Source organism: Dromiciops gliroides, chromosome 1 (genome assembly GCF_019393635.1).
Source record: "Dromiciops gliroides isolate mDroGli1 chromosome 1, mDroGli1.pri, whole genome shotgun sequence".
NCBI lineage: Eukaryota > Metazoa > Chordata > Mammalia > Microbiotheria > Microbiotheriidae > Dromiciops > Dromiciops gliroides.
Genome location: NC_057861.1, coordinates 443,143,609 through 443,160,497, shown reverse-complemented (window position 1 = coordinate 443,160,497; position 16,889 = coordinate 443,143,609).

Genomic DNA, 16,889 nt, shown 5'->3' with positions numbered 1-16,889 from the left:
GTATAAACATGAATCAGGGACAGGATAGGAAAAGTGTATAACCACACTGGAATGGGAATGCTAAGTAATAAAGAATCAAAGTATCATTACAATTAGTTTAGAGGTTAGTATGTAAGTTTTATTGGGATATTTGCAACAGGGATGCTCATTGGCTATTATAAAATTTAACTCCACTGAGGATAGCCCTCTCAAAACCAAATGGGCATCCTTTTCTTTCTTTCTTTCTTTCTTTCTTTCTTTCTTTCTTTCTTTCTTTATTTCTTTCTTTCTTTCTTTCTTTCTTTCTTTCTTTCTTGTGGGGCAATGGGGGCTAAGTGACTTGCCCAGGGTCACACAGCTAGTAAGAGTCAACTGTCTGAGGCTGAATTTTAATTCAGGCCCTTCCTGAATCTAGGGTTGGTGCTTTATCCACTGTGCCACCCAGCCGCCCCTCTTTCTCTCTTTCTCTCTCTTTCTTGCTTCTTTCTTTCCTTCCGTCCCTCCTTTCATTCTTTTTCTGTTCGAGTCTTCTTGTACAAAATGACTATTATGGAAATATTTTACATGATCACACATGTATAACCTATATTGGATTGTTTACCGTCTCAGGGAAGGGTGAGGAGGGGGAAGGAGGGAGGGAGGGAGGGTTAGAATTTGGAACACCAAACTTTTTTTAAAAAATCTTAACATGTAATTGAGTAAAAAATAAAATATTATTTTAAAAAAAAGACTTGGGTTCAAGAACCAAATTGGGGGAAGCTAGGTGGCGCAGTGGATAAGCACCAGCTCTGGATTCCGGAGGACCTGAGTTCAAATTCAGCCTCAGACACTTGATACTTACTAGCTGTGTGAACCTGGGCAAGTCACTTAACCCCCATTGCCCCACCAAAAAAAAAAAAAAGAAAAAGAGAAAAGAAAGAGAAGAAAAGAAAGAAATGGAATCTGTATGTGTGTGTGTGTGTGTCTTTTATTCTCTCTCTTGGGGCTAGTCTGCTCTGCTACTGTTGCCATCACTATGTTCAGGTAACCCATACCTCATTTCTCTGATGATCAGAAAAGAAGGAAAGTACCAGTTGCCTTTTGAAAGAGCATAAAGCCTTGTACCAAAGGGAAAGGAAACACAAAGAGGAGGTGACCCCATATCTGACACAGGTTTTCCTAAGAAACCAAACTCTCACAAAGTCAGTCCTGGTGGAGGAAAAACTATTCCTCTACTGACCCTCCAGAGCTTAGAGAGGTATCCTGAAGACCTGATGGATCAGGCATAGAATTTCTCCATTAATGGATATCCATGGAGCTCTGGCTTAGAAACCAAATATAAGTGTCCTCATGGCAGACAGGAAACTGTCAGAGGATATCTGTACCTGTTTCAAAGTTGGCAGAAGGTCAAGAGTAGGGTGTAGAGAAAGCAAGGAGGAGTATCTTACTCTATCACACACGTATCTCTGCCAAGAGATTGCAACAGTCATACATATGCAATATTATGAAAAACTCTATAATAATTATAATGTTTCATACAGTATATCAAGAGCACAACAGCTACAATGTGCTACGTGATGTCAAAGGTAGAAAAGATTATTTCTTTTTTGTTTGTTTTTGTTTTTTTATGTAAAACATTACCGTATTAGTCATTGTGTACAAGAAAACCTGAATAAAAGAAAAAATGAAAGAAAGTAAAAATAGCATGCTTCAGTCTATGTTCAATCAACATCAGTTCTTTCTTTGGAGGTGGATAATATGTTTCATCATTAGTCCTTTGGGAGTGTATTGTATCATTGTATTGCTGAGAATAGTTATGTCATTCACAGTTCTTCATCAAATAATATTGCTGTCTCTGTGCACAGTGTTCTCTTGGTTCAGCTCTCTTCCCTATATGTCAGTTCATCCAAGTCTTTCCAGGCCTTTCTGAAATCATTCTGTTTGACATTTCTTATAGCATAATAATATTCCATCACCATCATATACCACAGCTTCTTTAGCCATTTCCTGATTGATGGGTATTCATTTGATTTCCAATTCTTAGTCAACACAAAAAGAGCCGCTATAAATATTCTTGTACAAATAGGTCTTTTTCTCTTTGGGGGAATGGAAAAGATTATTTCTTTCTATTATATGATGCTGCCTCCTTATCCTTTACAGACAACTTCAAGTCTCACCTTGCACATGAAGCTTGTCCTGACGATCTCAGAACAAATGACCTCTCCTTCCTCTGGACTCATAACAGGCAACTAGTTGGTATGGTGGATAGTGCTGGAGCTGGAGATAAGAAGACCTGAATTCAACTCTAGCCTCATATACTTACTATCTTTGTGTTCTTGGGCAAGTCATTTAACTTCTATTCGCCTCAGTTTCCTCATATATAAAGTAATGGTAGTAATAGCACCCATCTCTCATGGTTGTTGTGATCCAATGAGATATTTGAGAAGTCCTTAGCACAGTGCCTTGTACATAGAAGGTGCTTAATAAAGACAAACTATCATTATTATTATTAATTCCTATGGCAATCACTGTCTTAAATGCTAATTTAGCTCTTGTGCTGTTAGTTATGGGTTGTTTGATCAGTTGTTGCTTTTAACATATATATGCTTCATCTCTCCCCAATCTCTGTTAAGGACAACATGATAGAACCAGCACTTTATTCCTATAATTGCATTTGAATCTGACAATCCCTCCAACCAACATCAAGAAACAGGATCCAAGATGAGAGTTTTGCTCCAGTTCACCTGACTGGTTAGTGTGAGAAGTAGGATTCAGAGTCAGAATCTTCACATAACCAGTCCAAGGCTCTTCCATGTTGACCATGGCTGGCACCATGTTGACTCTTTCCCCTAAATTTATAAACACTTTTATGCTCCAAGCAGAGCAGCCCCAACCCTGTGGGTACCCAGTAAATGTCTGCATTGTATTGCCTGATTAATAACTAAAAAGGGGTAACCAAGGATAACAGAAATTTTTGTTGTTCAACATAAACCAGTATGTGAAGAATATTGCTCTGAACAATGGCAAAGAATAGCATGTACAACTGATTTCAGTGTGAGTATGGTTAAAGCAAGAGCTATGGCAGTTCACATTATATGTATTAGAGGTCCATCTATTAAGGCTAAAATTCTAGCTAGTCTGTCTAAAATATCTAATGAGTGGTTGCCAATAAATTATAAGCTTTAGCAAGAGTTAGGCTTTTAAGCATTTATTAAGGAGAGTAAGAATTTGGTAAAGAGAGAGAAAGGCCTACATTCATCTATCTATTAAAGGGAGAGCACATTTCTTGCTCACTTCTCCACCAGTGTCCTCAGGAAAGAGCAAGAGTCAGAGCACCCGGCTCCCCCTTCTTCCTCCCACCAGCAAACGTCACTTCCTGACGCCAAAGAAAAGACTCCTGGTCTTGCCCTCAGACCTTCACCTCATGAGTGGAGCTCTTCTACAGTAAGCCTCCAGTGGGTGGCGTCATTCCAATCGTTACACATCCTGGTATTTCTCTGGTACTCTGACAGTCCAATAGAGCTTTGTTACCTTCCTGTATTTCCTCTCCAGGGATGCATAGTACATGATGTGAAAGGGAAATGATGAGTAGAGTAAGTGGTGGATGTTGGAAACCCATCTCTAGATAAGTAGGAAAAGGTGAGAAGGTTAAGGGAGCCCAAGATGAATGAGCTGATGGTCAGGTGGAGCTGGAAGCCTGCTGACTATGCTCTGAAAGCCTTGCCTTGCAAAGGATTCACCTACTTTGTTCCCGCTATGCCCCAGAAGTGGCGTGAAAACAGAGTGAGGGAGACAGTTGTTCCTGAGATGCCCTTTTGACACTATATGGAAAAGAATAAGCTGTGGCTGAAATTTCTAAAGCACATCTAGATGGGAATTTAAGGCAGGCACCCCAAGTAGCAGTCAACAGTTTTCCAAGAGAGAATAATGAGAGGCTGACCAAGTTCTCTCTTCTGACTGTTGAGAAACTGTCAGGTTTTCGGGTTTTTTCTATTTTCTCTTTTCTTTTTTTTGCAGGGGGGCAGAGTGGGCACTTACTGGTTATTTTCTGTTTCCCACAAAGAAGTAGCAGGACAGTTGGTGGGAGATTGGACATGATGAGATGAGAGGAGATGAGATAGCTTGATTGTCTATGGATGTTGGAAGAGCTTGCTAATGATGTATTTAGTAATGCTTACACTTTTATTAAGTTGTTCTATCTCTGGAACTTGCCCCTTGAGTCCCACTGTCCTAATTGGTAAATGTGGCTCATTATATGAGACCATGCTGGATTTATTTATGCTTCGCCTTGCTCCCTGGTTTTCTCCTTCTCAATCACCTTGCCTCCAAACCTGCACCTTCACACTGATGACCTTCCCTGCCCCTTCCCCTACTTTCCACTTCTGGGATCATAATCTATCCACAACTGTATGTCAATCTACTTCCTTCTGGCTCTGTTCATCATCCTGGTAACTTGCCAAACCAAAATAAATATCTGTGAATTGTCTGATAATGGAAAAGGGGTAACCAGCATCACGAAGAATGTCTGCTAAGTGACATAAAACCCTATGTGAAGAACATTCCTCTGCATTAGGATGAAGTACAACATATTTATTGTAGTGGGAGACTGGGTAAAGAAAGAATTGTGATAAATTATATCCCACCACTCCCTTTTATGGATTGTCACCATGGATTAGAATTCATGATCTTTGAGGGTAGGGACTCTCTTTACTTTTGAATTCCTATCTCCAGCACTTAGCTCAGTGCTTGATACTAATAAATATTGAATATTTTTTTCTTCCATTCAAGTTCTTTACTTGTCAATATAAAGCTCAAGTAATTTGTTAGCAGTGGTCAATCTCCACAAGAGATTGAGTTGCCATTGGGGCAGGGGGGGGTGGTGGAGATGAGTCAGAGATGATTGGGAATTTGAGAGTATAGGTACTAACCTTCCTACCCCCACCCAACCCCAAGTCAATTGCATTTGTGGTGTCAGCCTGTTATATATGAAAGAAAAGTCTCTAGAATACTTGATCAATTTGTAATTGAGGTTACCTTTGTTCATTTAATGAAACCATGATATCTCCAACCTATTGGTGTGTGATTCTAGGCCAGTCACTTTACCCTGTTTGCCTCAATCTCTGTAAAATGAGACGGAGAAGAAAATGGCCAACTACTCTAGCATCTTTGCTAAGAAAACCCCGAATAGGGTCATGAAGAGTCAGACATGACTGAAACAACAATAAGAGATGACAGATTTACCTGATAGGAAACTGAAAATAGAAACACAAGTATACCTTGACAAAGGAAGGTGGAACATGGTCAGACTCTGATATTAACTATGGAATAAAAAGGAAAGGGTCCACCAAATAGCGACACTTGACAAATGGGAGATAATTATGGTCGATCATTTTCTTTTTTGTCCGTATGTTTTATCAAATACTTTTAGGATGCTAGGAATTCCCCTCCACTGTCCTGAAAAACATTGTGAGTTGATTCTAAGATAAGGATTCTAGATTATTGATTACCAAGGTAGAGGTAGGATTTTTCTGTGGATTATCAAGTGAAATTTCCAAATATTTTTTATCAAGTGAAATTTCCAAATCGTTTCCATTATTTACCAAGTCTCCCATAGTAAGAGATGCAATCATATTGAGCAAACTTTTTCTTCAAAGAGAGCATACTCAGCATATTCTACAATTGTATAAGTTATTATGTCAATGTGAAATATACACCTTTAGATTTTCAGTGTACCGATATAGGAATTTTTAAATACTATTCTTAAATGGCAAACTCAATTGATGTTATAGAAATGTACAATAGCTGATGTTCTCTATTAGCACTACATCTGGATACCCAATCTAAAATTAGTCTTTTTTTTCTAGGACATCATCACATTGATTGTGCCTTTTTCCCCCTAAAAGTATAATAAAAACACATGAATCGTATCCATACACCATTTCTTGGCTCAGTTTCATGCTTGAATGCAAAGAGAATGTCTTGGCACTACATCTCTGAACAATTACCAAGACCAAAGTGTCTTTCAAAGCACTCTTTATGTTCTTCCTTTTTAGTTACACAAAAGATTAAATAACAAAGAACTTTTATGGTATGTTAACATCTCCCATTTTAAAGCATTTTAACTGATGGAAAAAATCAGTTGCAGATTGCTCATTATAAAAAATAAAATAGAAAGAATATGTATCGCTGCTAGATGGATTTGAATATAATTTTTTGGTGTGTACAAAAATAGCCCTGTGACATTTTATAGTTGAAATATTCACACCTACGAAGTGATCAGATCAAATCTTAATTTGCTTGAGTAAATATCCCTTCTCCATTTGTAAATCTTTTGTTTTGTTTTGTTTTCAAATTCCACAATATGGGTTTATTTAGTAAATCTTCACATGCTTTCACTGTTTTCATTTAAAACCATTTCCTGAACCTACAGGGTAAGTCTTCTCAAACAAAAAGATGCAGACTTCAAGAAGCTCTTTACTTGGAAGGTACAATAGTGAAAATTTCTCCTTTTTTATGCTTAATTTTCAAAAACTATAATTGGAAACAATATAACACAGTATGGAAAGACAAAAGTGAAAAAAAGGTTATGATCAAAGAACAACAAAGAGACTAGAGTCACCTTGGCAAAACAGCTTCTCTAAGTATCCAATTCCCCAATTTCAAAATTTGGTAGTTTGTCTAGATAATGTCTGAGGTCTTTGACTATTTTACATTTACTGTGCTATGATCCTATCAATGCCTTGGTTCTTAGTATTCCCAGAGGTTTACTCATGCACTGCTTCACCAAAGCAAAATGATGATGTAAATCTGCTACCCTCAGGCAAACCTAGAAGTCTGTTGGTCAATAAGCATTTATTAGCTGTATACTACACAGCAAACACTGTGCTAAGTGATGGGAAAAGACACTCAGTACAAAGAACAGCAAAGGATACTCCCTGCCTCACAGAAAAAGAGGCAGATATAAAATTCAAAGACCCCTAAATATTGTTTCTTTTGTTTACAAAAGAAATCTCTCATTAATAAGTCAACAAGTATTTATTCAGCCCCTACTCTGTATCTGCAGGCAATGTACTAGGCACTGTGGGTGCAAGTACAAATAATGAAACAACCCCTACACACAGGGCTCTCATATTCTAATGCGTGAGACAAGGGAATATATTAATATGTGCAGTATAAATGTAAAATCAATAAATGCAAATATATACAAAGTAGTTAAATAAATAATAGTTTCGGGGGAGGGCCCAACAATTGGGGAAATTAGGAAAGGTTTCATGCAGAAGATAACATCTGAGCCATGTCTTAAGGGAAGAGAAGAACATATTAGGCAGAAGTAAGGATGGCGTGTATTCCATGGATGGAAGATGGCAAAGGAATGGAGATGGGAGACAGAGTGCTATATATAAGAAATAATGAGGACAGTTTGGTTGAAATGCAGAGTGCAGACTCTAGTAAATATTTATGAGGTGCTGTGTGCTAGGTACTATCTGTTCTAAGTACTAGCAGAGAAAGAAAGAAGTAGAATTAAGCAATCCTTTTCCAAGGAAATTCATATTCTGCTATGAGACACAATATATAAGTGACTAGGTATATAGAAGATATATACAGAGTAGATAAAGGTAATCTGAAAAGAGAAAACATTATCCCCTAGTGGGGAGAAGGAAAGACCTCATGTAGAAGGTGGGATTTGAACTGAGACTTAAAGGAAACCACTGAAACTTTTAGGTGAAGGGACAGAATATTGCAGGTATGAGGGATAGCCAAGCAAAAGCATAGAGATGAGAGATGGAGATAGTTAATCGTACATCATGTTTGAGAAAATACAAATAGGCCAGGGTAGCTGGATTGTAGAAGTTATGGAAGGAAGGAAGGAGTAAAAAAAACCTGGAATTATAGAAAGAAGTAAGATGAAGATATATGCCCGACAGAGGAGTTTATAAGTGGTCCAGTAAGTAATAGATATTGATTACAAGAGGATATATTAGAGTGGGGAAGGGGGGGAGACTTGAAGCAAGGATAACAGTTCAAAGACAGGTAAAAAGGGATGAGTGGAGCTGTATGAATAGAGAGATGTTGTGAAGTTAGAAATGACAAGATCTGGCAAAGGATTGGATACGTGGGGTGAGTGAGAGTAATGAGTTGAGGATTTCATTGAGATTACCGGTCTGGATGACTGCAAGGATGGTGGCATCCTTGACAGTAATAGAGAAGTTTGTAAAGTGGAAGAGTTTGGGGAAAATGGCAAGAACTATTTTGGAAATGTTGAGTTTGAGATGTCTATGGAACAACCATTTCTAGATGGTCAAGAGGCATTTGGAGATGTGTGACTATAACTCAACAGAGTGACTAGGGTTGCTTATATAGATCTGGTAATCATCTGCATAGAAATAATTGAACCCACAGGAGCTAGTGAGACCACTGAGTGAATGGACAAAGAGGAAAAAGAGAAGACCCAGGAGAGAAGATTGAGAAGACACTCAGTGGGTATAACACGGATGAAGAACCAGCAAAGGAAACTAAGAAAGAGATGTCACACAAACAATAGAACACACCAGGAAAGAATGGCATCGTGAAAATCCAGAGAGGAAAGAGTATTCAGAAAAGGATGATCCACAGATTCAAATACGGCTGAAGATTTGGAAGATTACAGGTACTAGATCTGGCAATTAAGAGAATATGGATTACTGTGGAGAAAGCAGTTTCAGTTGAATGATGAGGTCAAAATATAAAATAAGAAGGGTTTAAAAAGAGTAAGAGGAGAAGAAATGGAAGTGTTGCTTTTCTTAAGCAATCTAGCCATGAAGGAGAGGAGATGTCTAGGGTGATATCAGGTAGGGATGGTCAGATGAAGGGAAGATTTTTAAGGATAGGGAAGATATAGGTGTGTTCATAACAGCAGAGAATAAAACAGTAGTTAGGGAGAGATTAAAAATTTTTTTAAAAGAATGAGGATGATAGTGAGAATAACTTGTTAGAGATGTTGGGAGGGAGTAAGAACAAGGGTCCATAGATAGAAGGTTTGCTTTGGAAAGCAGAAGGTCTACCTCTTAATCTGGAAAGATCTCGTCCAGTGAAACTAGAAAGATAGATCGGGGTCAAGTTATAATAGATGTTAAGAATGAAAAAGAGTTTCTATTTTATCCTAAAGATATTAGGAAACTACTTGTGTTAGTTGAGTAGGGGAGTCATGTCTGCATTTAAGGAAAATTAGTTTGGAAGCAATGTGTTTTTGTTTTTGTTGTTCAGTCATTTTGGTCATGTCTGATTTTTTGTGACCCCATTAGGGATTGGTGTTTTGTTTTTGTTTTTTGTTTTTGTGTGAGGCAATTGGGGTCAGGTGACTTGCCCAGGGTCACACAGTTAGTAAGTGTCAAGTGTCTGAGGCCAGATCTGAACTCAGGTCCTCCTGAATCCAGGGCTGGTGCTGTATCCACTGAGCCACCTAGCTGCCCCTGGGATTGTTTTGGCAAACATGCTGGAGTGGTTTGTTATTTCCTTCTCCAGCTCATTTTCCAGATGAGGAGCTGAGACAAACATGATGAAATGACTTGCCTAGGGTTACACAGCTATTAAGTGTCTGAAGCCAGAGTTGAACTCAACAAGATAGGTCTTACTGACTCCAGACCCAGCACTGTGCCACATAACTGACCAGCAGCAATGTGTAGGTTTGATTATAGTGAGGAGAGACTTGATACAGAGAGACTAATTAGTAGGTTGTGGCAATAATCTAGGCAAGAAGTGATAAGACCTTATATTAAAGTAGTAGCTATATGAGTAAAGAAAAAAATCAATTATAAGACATGTGGTAGAGGTAGAAATGATAAGATTTGGCACCTGAATGGATATATGGGGTGAGAAAGAATTAAGAATTAAAGATAATGCTGGGGGCAGCTAGGTGGCACAGTGGATAAAGCATGGGTCCTGGATTCAGGATTACCTGAGTTCAAATCTGGCCTCAGACACTTGACACTTATTAGCTGCTGTGTGACCCTGGGCAAGTCACTTAACCCTGATTGCTCTGCAAAAAATAAAATAAAATAAAGATAATGCTGAGGTATAAACCTTGGAGAATGAAAGGATGGCAGTACCTTCAATAGAAATAAAGAAGCTTGGAAAAGGAGATGATCTGGGGGAAAAGATAAGTTCCTTTTGGGATATGTTGAGTTTTATATGTCTCCATGACATCCAGTTTGAAATGTCTAACAGGACATGGGCAATGCAAAGTTGATGTTGGGGGAAAGAATGGTTCTATGAACTCCTAGAGAACAGGGACTATCTTTTGCCCCCCTCTGCTTTTTTTTTATCCCCATTGCTTAGCACAGTGCCTGTTACAGAGTGGGCACTTAATAAATATTTTCTAACTTGATTTAGATATATATGTAAATAAACATATATAATAATATGTAATCCTTCTCAAGTTAGTATATTTACAAGCATATATGCATAGATATACATTTATATATATGCATTGTGTAATTTAAGATTCTAAATGTGGGTTCTAATCTGTTCCCCCAGTTTTGGGGGAAACTGACTAAAATCACTGATAAAATGAGTTTAAGTTTTTAAGGGTTTATTGAAAGATGGAAAGAAAGATTGAGAACAGAATTCCAACAGCCTGACATTCCTATCTTTCCTCAATTTTCCTGTGAAGTCCTCTGCCACCACCACCACCACCACCATGCAGTCAGGAACCAAAAAGACATAGAGCTCTCCACGCAGGCCCTCCTTCCTCCTTCCTGTCCCCTCCCAGAAAATAGGAGGCTCCTCAAGTTGATTGGCTGATAGCTTTGATAGACAGCACCCATGAGCAAACATCACTTCCTGACACCAAGGAAAAGCCCCATGGCCTTGCCTTCTGAGGCATTCTCCTCATGGTGGAGCTTTCCTATAGTAAGTCTCCAGTAGGTGGCATCATTCCAATTGTTACAACATATACCTGTGAGCTTTTTTAATATAAATAAAATTAAAGTTATAGGGTTATAGAAAGAATGTACAAAGAGAAAAGAAAACAAAGTCTGGAACAATACAGATTGTGGGCCAGCAAAGGTGACTGAGGAGTGGTCAGATAGGAAAAAGGAGAAAAAGGAAAGAAAAATATGTCAACCCAGATTGCAGAAAGTACCCCAAAAGAGAGGGTAGTCAAAAATAGCAACTGCTGACACTAAATTGAGAGAGATGAAGACTGAAAAGAGACCCTCAGATCTTGTAATTAAGAGATCACTGGTAACTTCAAAGACAGCTATTTCAATTGAGCAATGAAATCAGATATTGGATTGCAAAGAGTTGAAGAATGAATGAGAGGAGAGGAAGTAGAAGCAGAGAATATACACAGTTTTCCCCCAAAACAATAATTTGGCTGAGAAAGTGGAGGCTGACAATAACTTGAGGGGATGTTAGAGTTTAGTAAAGATTTTTTAAGGATGGGGGGAGTCTTTGGTATGTTTGAAGGCATTAGGGAAGGAACCAGTAAATAGAGAGAGGAGTTAAGATCATCTGAGAATTTTTGATAAATGAAACTACAGAGATCACTATTTCATGATACTGTAATTATAAAAATTAAAAACCAAAAAATTAGGGAGAAGTAAGCACACCAAAAACATCTACCACTGCCATGGAAGATACCTAGCACAAAGTTCAAATTGAAGCAGTCCAAGATTCCCTGTAAATCATACCAAGTTTCAACATTATAGGACCTCCTCAAGGAAATCCATGGTTACTCAAGATAATGTCCCAAAAGCCTTACTCCGGTTTTCCATTGTTAAAAGTTTGAAACTGTACTGAAATTTTTGGAATACCCTGCATATTAGCCTAACAACTCAAATAGGAAAGCCAAAATTGATGAAAAATACCAATTTTCCAGGCAATGACTTGCAATTGGATGGGTATTTCAGTGAGTGAGTACATCAGTACATTTATCTAGTATAGGCACTGAAAAGAGGCAATGAGTTGGCCTAGAATTTAAAAGGAAGAAGAAAATGACTACATTTGGAAAATTGATTTTAATGAATCCAAGTTGTTCTTCAATAAAAAAATTCATCCTTTTAAAAATTTCCAGGAATGATGAATGGATGAAAATGTTGGATAACTATGAGTTCCACAAGATTAAAAGTTGTAGGTTGCCAAAGAGCAATAGAGAGATACATGGTGGGTGCAAGTAGGTTGGTGTCTAGTTCCAATGATGACCTATAAAGAAGTGCCATAGGGAATATCACTGAGGAAATGTCTGATAAGAAAAGGAGGCAGCCTGACCAAGTAGTGAGAGTGAGAGAAACAAGCGGAGAACCAAGAGCTCGAATGGTATTCATGAAATATGACAAGATTTGGGTGAAGGCTTCCAAAACTGGAGAATCTCTGGAAAAAGTATGGACAAAAATCCCACAGGTTGAGAAGTCATGAATGGGTTGTACTTTGCACCAATGGAAGGATTACTCAAATCAATAAGATCTCTGATCTTATTGCAGTATGGAAATATTGCTCTAAAAACATGTTGAGATAGGTGTGAAGGTCCCAGGTAATAAATAAACATGAAAGAATGTACATATTATAGGCCAGGGGTTCTTAAACTTTTCCCACTTGCAACCCCTTTTCACCCAAGAAATTTTTATGTGACCTCAGGTATATAGGTATATAAAATAGGTGTATATATAACCTTTTACTATTGCCAAATTTTTCATGACCCCCACATTCAGTTACATGACCCCATATGTGGTTGCAATCCACAGTTTAAGAAGCTTTGTTATAGGCTGTATCTGTATCAGGAAATCTACCCATTTGTAAATAATGCTATAAGCTATACACATGGATGGGACATCCGTTATAAGTATTCAAAATCAACAGAACTATTAGGTTTATCTTGAAATAACTGACAACAATTTTCTGGTGACAAATTTCTCAATGCAGGAAAGTACAATGGCTTTATTATATAATGGCAGTGGTAAATTGACATATAGATTAATGGTAACTTTGTTTCAAAATATGCTGATATCAAAAAAATTATGCTGATAACTTTATTTTGAATGTCCTTGTCCGTGGTCCTTAATGACAATTGTTTTTTCTGTCTGGACATTTGAAGATGGGGTCATCTATTTGTAAATTGGTACATTTTCTATCACTGACTTTCTACATGAATGTCTAAGGAGTCTTTTCTCTGTTTCTCCTGTAATTTTTTTTTCTATTATTGTGAACTCTGAACCTACTTTAATAGGAGGGAAAATGTGTTTTGGGAATGAATATTCAGGGCAGTGTCATCCTGTTAGACCTGGCCCATCTGTCAAAAACATTTTCTATCACAGTTCTGTAACCCAATGAATCAGCTATCTTTCCCAGATTTCTGTCAGTTACAAATTTCTTTAAGCACAATTTCTATGTTTCTCATAGAATAAATGCTCACTTAGTCCAGGGACTGTCTTTGCTTTTGTACTTACATCTCCAGCAGTTAGTATAGAGCCTCACATACTGTAGGTGCTTAATAAATTTTTACTGATTGATTGAGTCATCCAACCCCTTGATGCAAATATTGAACAAGTAGACAGCTAAGGACAAAGTTTTGTAGCATCAATAATCTTTATCTCTCCCTCTCTTATTAGAATGAATTGTCTGGCAGACTGCTCAATTAATTTTAATATCGCTATTGATGTCACTGGTTTCCTTTCATTGGTGATCTCTAGGTTTGCCATAGACAACTTTCAGACAATAGTTTTGGGGTTGTGGCAAAACAGGGACAGAGGCAGAAGTGAAGATTCATGGAGTCCTAAGTGATTTCCCCAAATCATTAATAACATGATGACCAACTCAAGGCAGCTAAGAGGCACAGTGGATAGAGTGCCCAACCAGTAGTCAGAAGGACCTGAGTTCAAATACGGCCTCACATACTTACTGGCTGTATGACCCTGAGCAAATCACTTCACCCTGTTTGACTCAGATTCTTCATCTGTAAAATGAGCTGGAGAAGGAAATGACAAACCACTCCAATATCTTGTCTAAAAAAAACCTCCAAATGGGGTCACAAAGAGTTAGACATTATTGAAAATGACAAAACAATAAAAATGATGACTAAATAGATTCCCTTGAAATTCTCCTAAAGACAATAAATTATTAGATCTCATTTCCATTTAGACTCTACAACTGATTATCAAGTTAATTTATTTTTGGCCCTCTGTTTCTCAATCTGCAAAATGGGGCTGATAACACTTGACACACAAGTACTTTGGCACCATTTAGGGTATCTGGGTAGATGCTCATCTCACCTGATCGTTCATCCATGACAAGAAACACCTGGCTCCAAGCCTGGTGCTCTATCCACTGCACCACCTAGCTGTCCCAGAAGCCAGCTAGCACTAGCTGTTAAATTTTCACTGTGAGTTTTTACACCTGAGAAATCAGCAAATCGGGGTTTAGTTTATTATTTTATGGATTATCAGGAAGCAATGTTGATAAAAGGAAACAGTATGAATAACTTCAGAAAGTGATGGAGAAAATCTTAATAACACACATTAAACTTAAAAATGTGTCACATATCCTTTTTTTCAGAAAGAAGTTGTTAAATACTTTTTTTTTCCTTTACTTTTTCTTTGCGGGACAGTGAGGGTTAAGAGACTTGCCCAGGGTCACACAGCTAATAAGTGTCAAGTGTCTGAGCTGGATTTGAACTCAGGTCTTCCTAAATCCAGAGCTGGTGCTTTATCCACTACTTACCAGCACATCCCTTGTCCTTCCTGTGATTAAACCCTATAAAAAATCAAGTTGGGCAGGGGGGGGGCAGCTAGGTGGCACAGTGGATAGAGCACCAGCCCTGGAGTCGGGAGTACCTGGGTTCAAATCCAGCCTCCGACACTTAACACTTACTAGCTGTGTGACCCTGGGCAAGTCACTTAACCCCAATTGCCTCGCTAAAAAAAAAAATCAAGTTGGAACCAGCAAGAGAATAGAGACTTCTTTATAGCCAGAGAGAAAAAGACCTAATTCTAGAAGGACCTGCAGTCTATTGTCTTTACATCTAGTTGTTTAGCTGTACTTAGACCACCCCTCGTTCCCCTTATAGATCTTAACATTCACTGAACCATAGTTGTTGATGACAATGCACTGGGGAAAGATCAGATGCTGGAGTTAACACAGAAGATTTATGGTCCTGACGCCATATAGCTCCAGGAAAGCTCTTCAAGTACCTGGGGGATGGCTTTGAAGATGACAACCAGGACTTGAATTCATTCCCCAAACATGAGAAATTCAGAGCTTCAGAAATGAGTGTTGGGAATCTCCCTGTCTTTTTCTGCTTGGTTGTTGGAGCATGCACACCCTCTGCCACTGCTTTATGCATAATTTATGGAAGCTTGCAGAACAAGCCCCCTGCCTCTGTGCAAAATTCATCATCTTAATTGAGAACTGTCATTGTTGCAACAAGATCTGAAAAGTGAGAAGGACCATGTCAGCAGTACAAGAAGAAAGGAAAGTCAGTCTCCCCCAGACTCCACCTCCTTTGCTTTTTAAGTAAGGCATGTTTGGAGCCGGCTCTTCTATACTGACCTTTGTTTTCCTTTGGAAAGGACTCGTCCTCAAGTTTTCTGAAACAATACGTTCCTCCTAGTTGTAATTAAAACCAAATGGCATGTTCTTTTGAGAAGGGATGTGTTTTCTGTGAGGCCTGTGTTGGAAACCACCAAGGATTAATTCCGAAAGGAAGATTAAATATTAATACAAGAAAGGGAGGGAGGGATTGTTTTCTCTTACACTGCTGGATTAACAAGATTATGTTCGACTTTTCCATCCTGAATACATGAGGAAACTGCAGGGTGACCAAATGCAAATAGGTATATTGGCCCATCATAATGAACACTAAATGACAAAAGATTCTAATAGATTGACACCAGAGTAGTTTTCTTTGGACCCAGATAAATTAAGTACACAGTTTCAAATTTAACTACAAAAAAATCACGTCTCTTCAATTTACTTCATTTTTGTCTTAAATAACTGGTGCTTAATAATGCAGAATACTTTAGAAAGATCCATATGCAACCCCACTTTCAATTACCTGTCACTCCAAGCTTCATGCAAAGATTGCCTTTCAGTAATTAGCATCTTAGCATGTAATTAGCTATGGAGCAGAACCAAGTTAGTGGTACATGAAAAAAAAAAAAAACAAGCTCAATGTAGCCAGTGCTGTCACAGCAGGATCTAAGAACTGTTCAATTTATGTAGCTTCTAATTTAGGTCTATTCAGCTCATGCAAACTGGGGATAATGTAAAAGCTCTTTCTTGGAACAAAATAATGGGGAGGAGTGATCAGTTTTCCATTGAATTGGGGTGATGGGTACAATGTATACCATGCCACAGTTCAGGGTCTCTTTCTGCTAGTGCTCCCCTGTTTGAAAGCTAGTCTGGTAGAAAATATTTTATGACTAACAAAACGGTTTGTACTCTTAATTAAGACTAGAAAAAGGGCAGCCAGGTGAAACTCATTGGACAGTGTCAGCCCTGAAGTCAACAAGACACATCTTTGTGAATTCAAATCTGGCCTCAGACCTTTATTAACCATGTGACCTTAGGCAAGTCACTTAACTCTGCCTCAGTTATGAGCAGCAGAAGGAAATGGTAAACCACTCCAATATCTTTGCCAAGGAAACCCCAAATGGGGTCAGGAAAAGTTGGACATCACTGAAATGACTGAACAAGCCTAGAAAAAAAGATCATCCTTGGTTAAGAGCAGTAATTAACAACTTGTCACCTGTTTAAACCGAAATACATACACCACCTTCATCTATACTTCTTTCAATTCCTTTAAAAGAAGAAATGCAAGACCAAAAGAAAATCCCTTCACTTTTAATGTGGACAGATTTTAATGTTGCTTATTTACAACCTTTTTTTAAGAACCCTACTGGAAGAAGCATGTAGAAGAAGTATTATAATAATTGCTATTCTTTTTTTCTCTTTTAGAATTT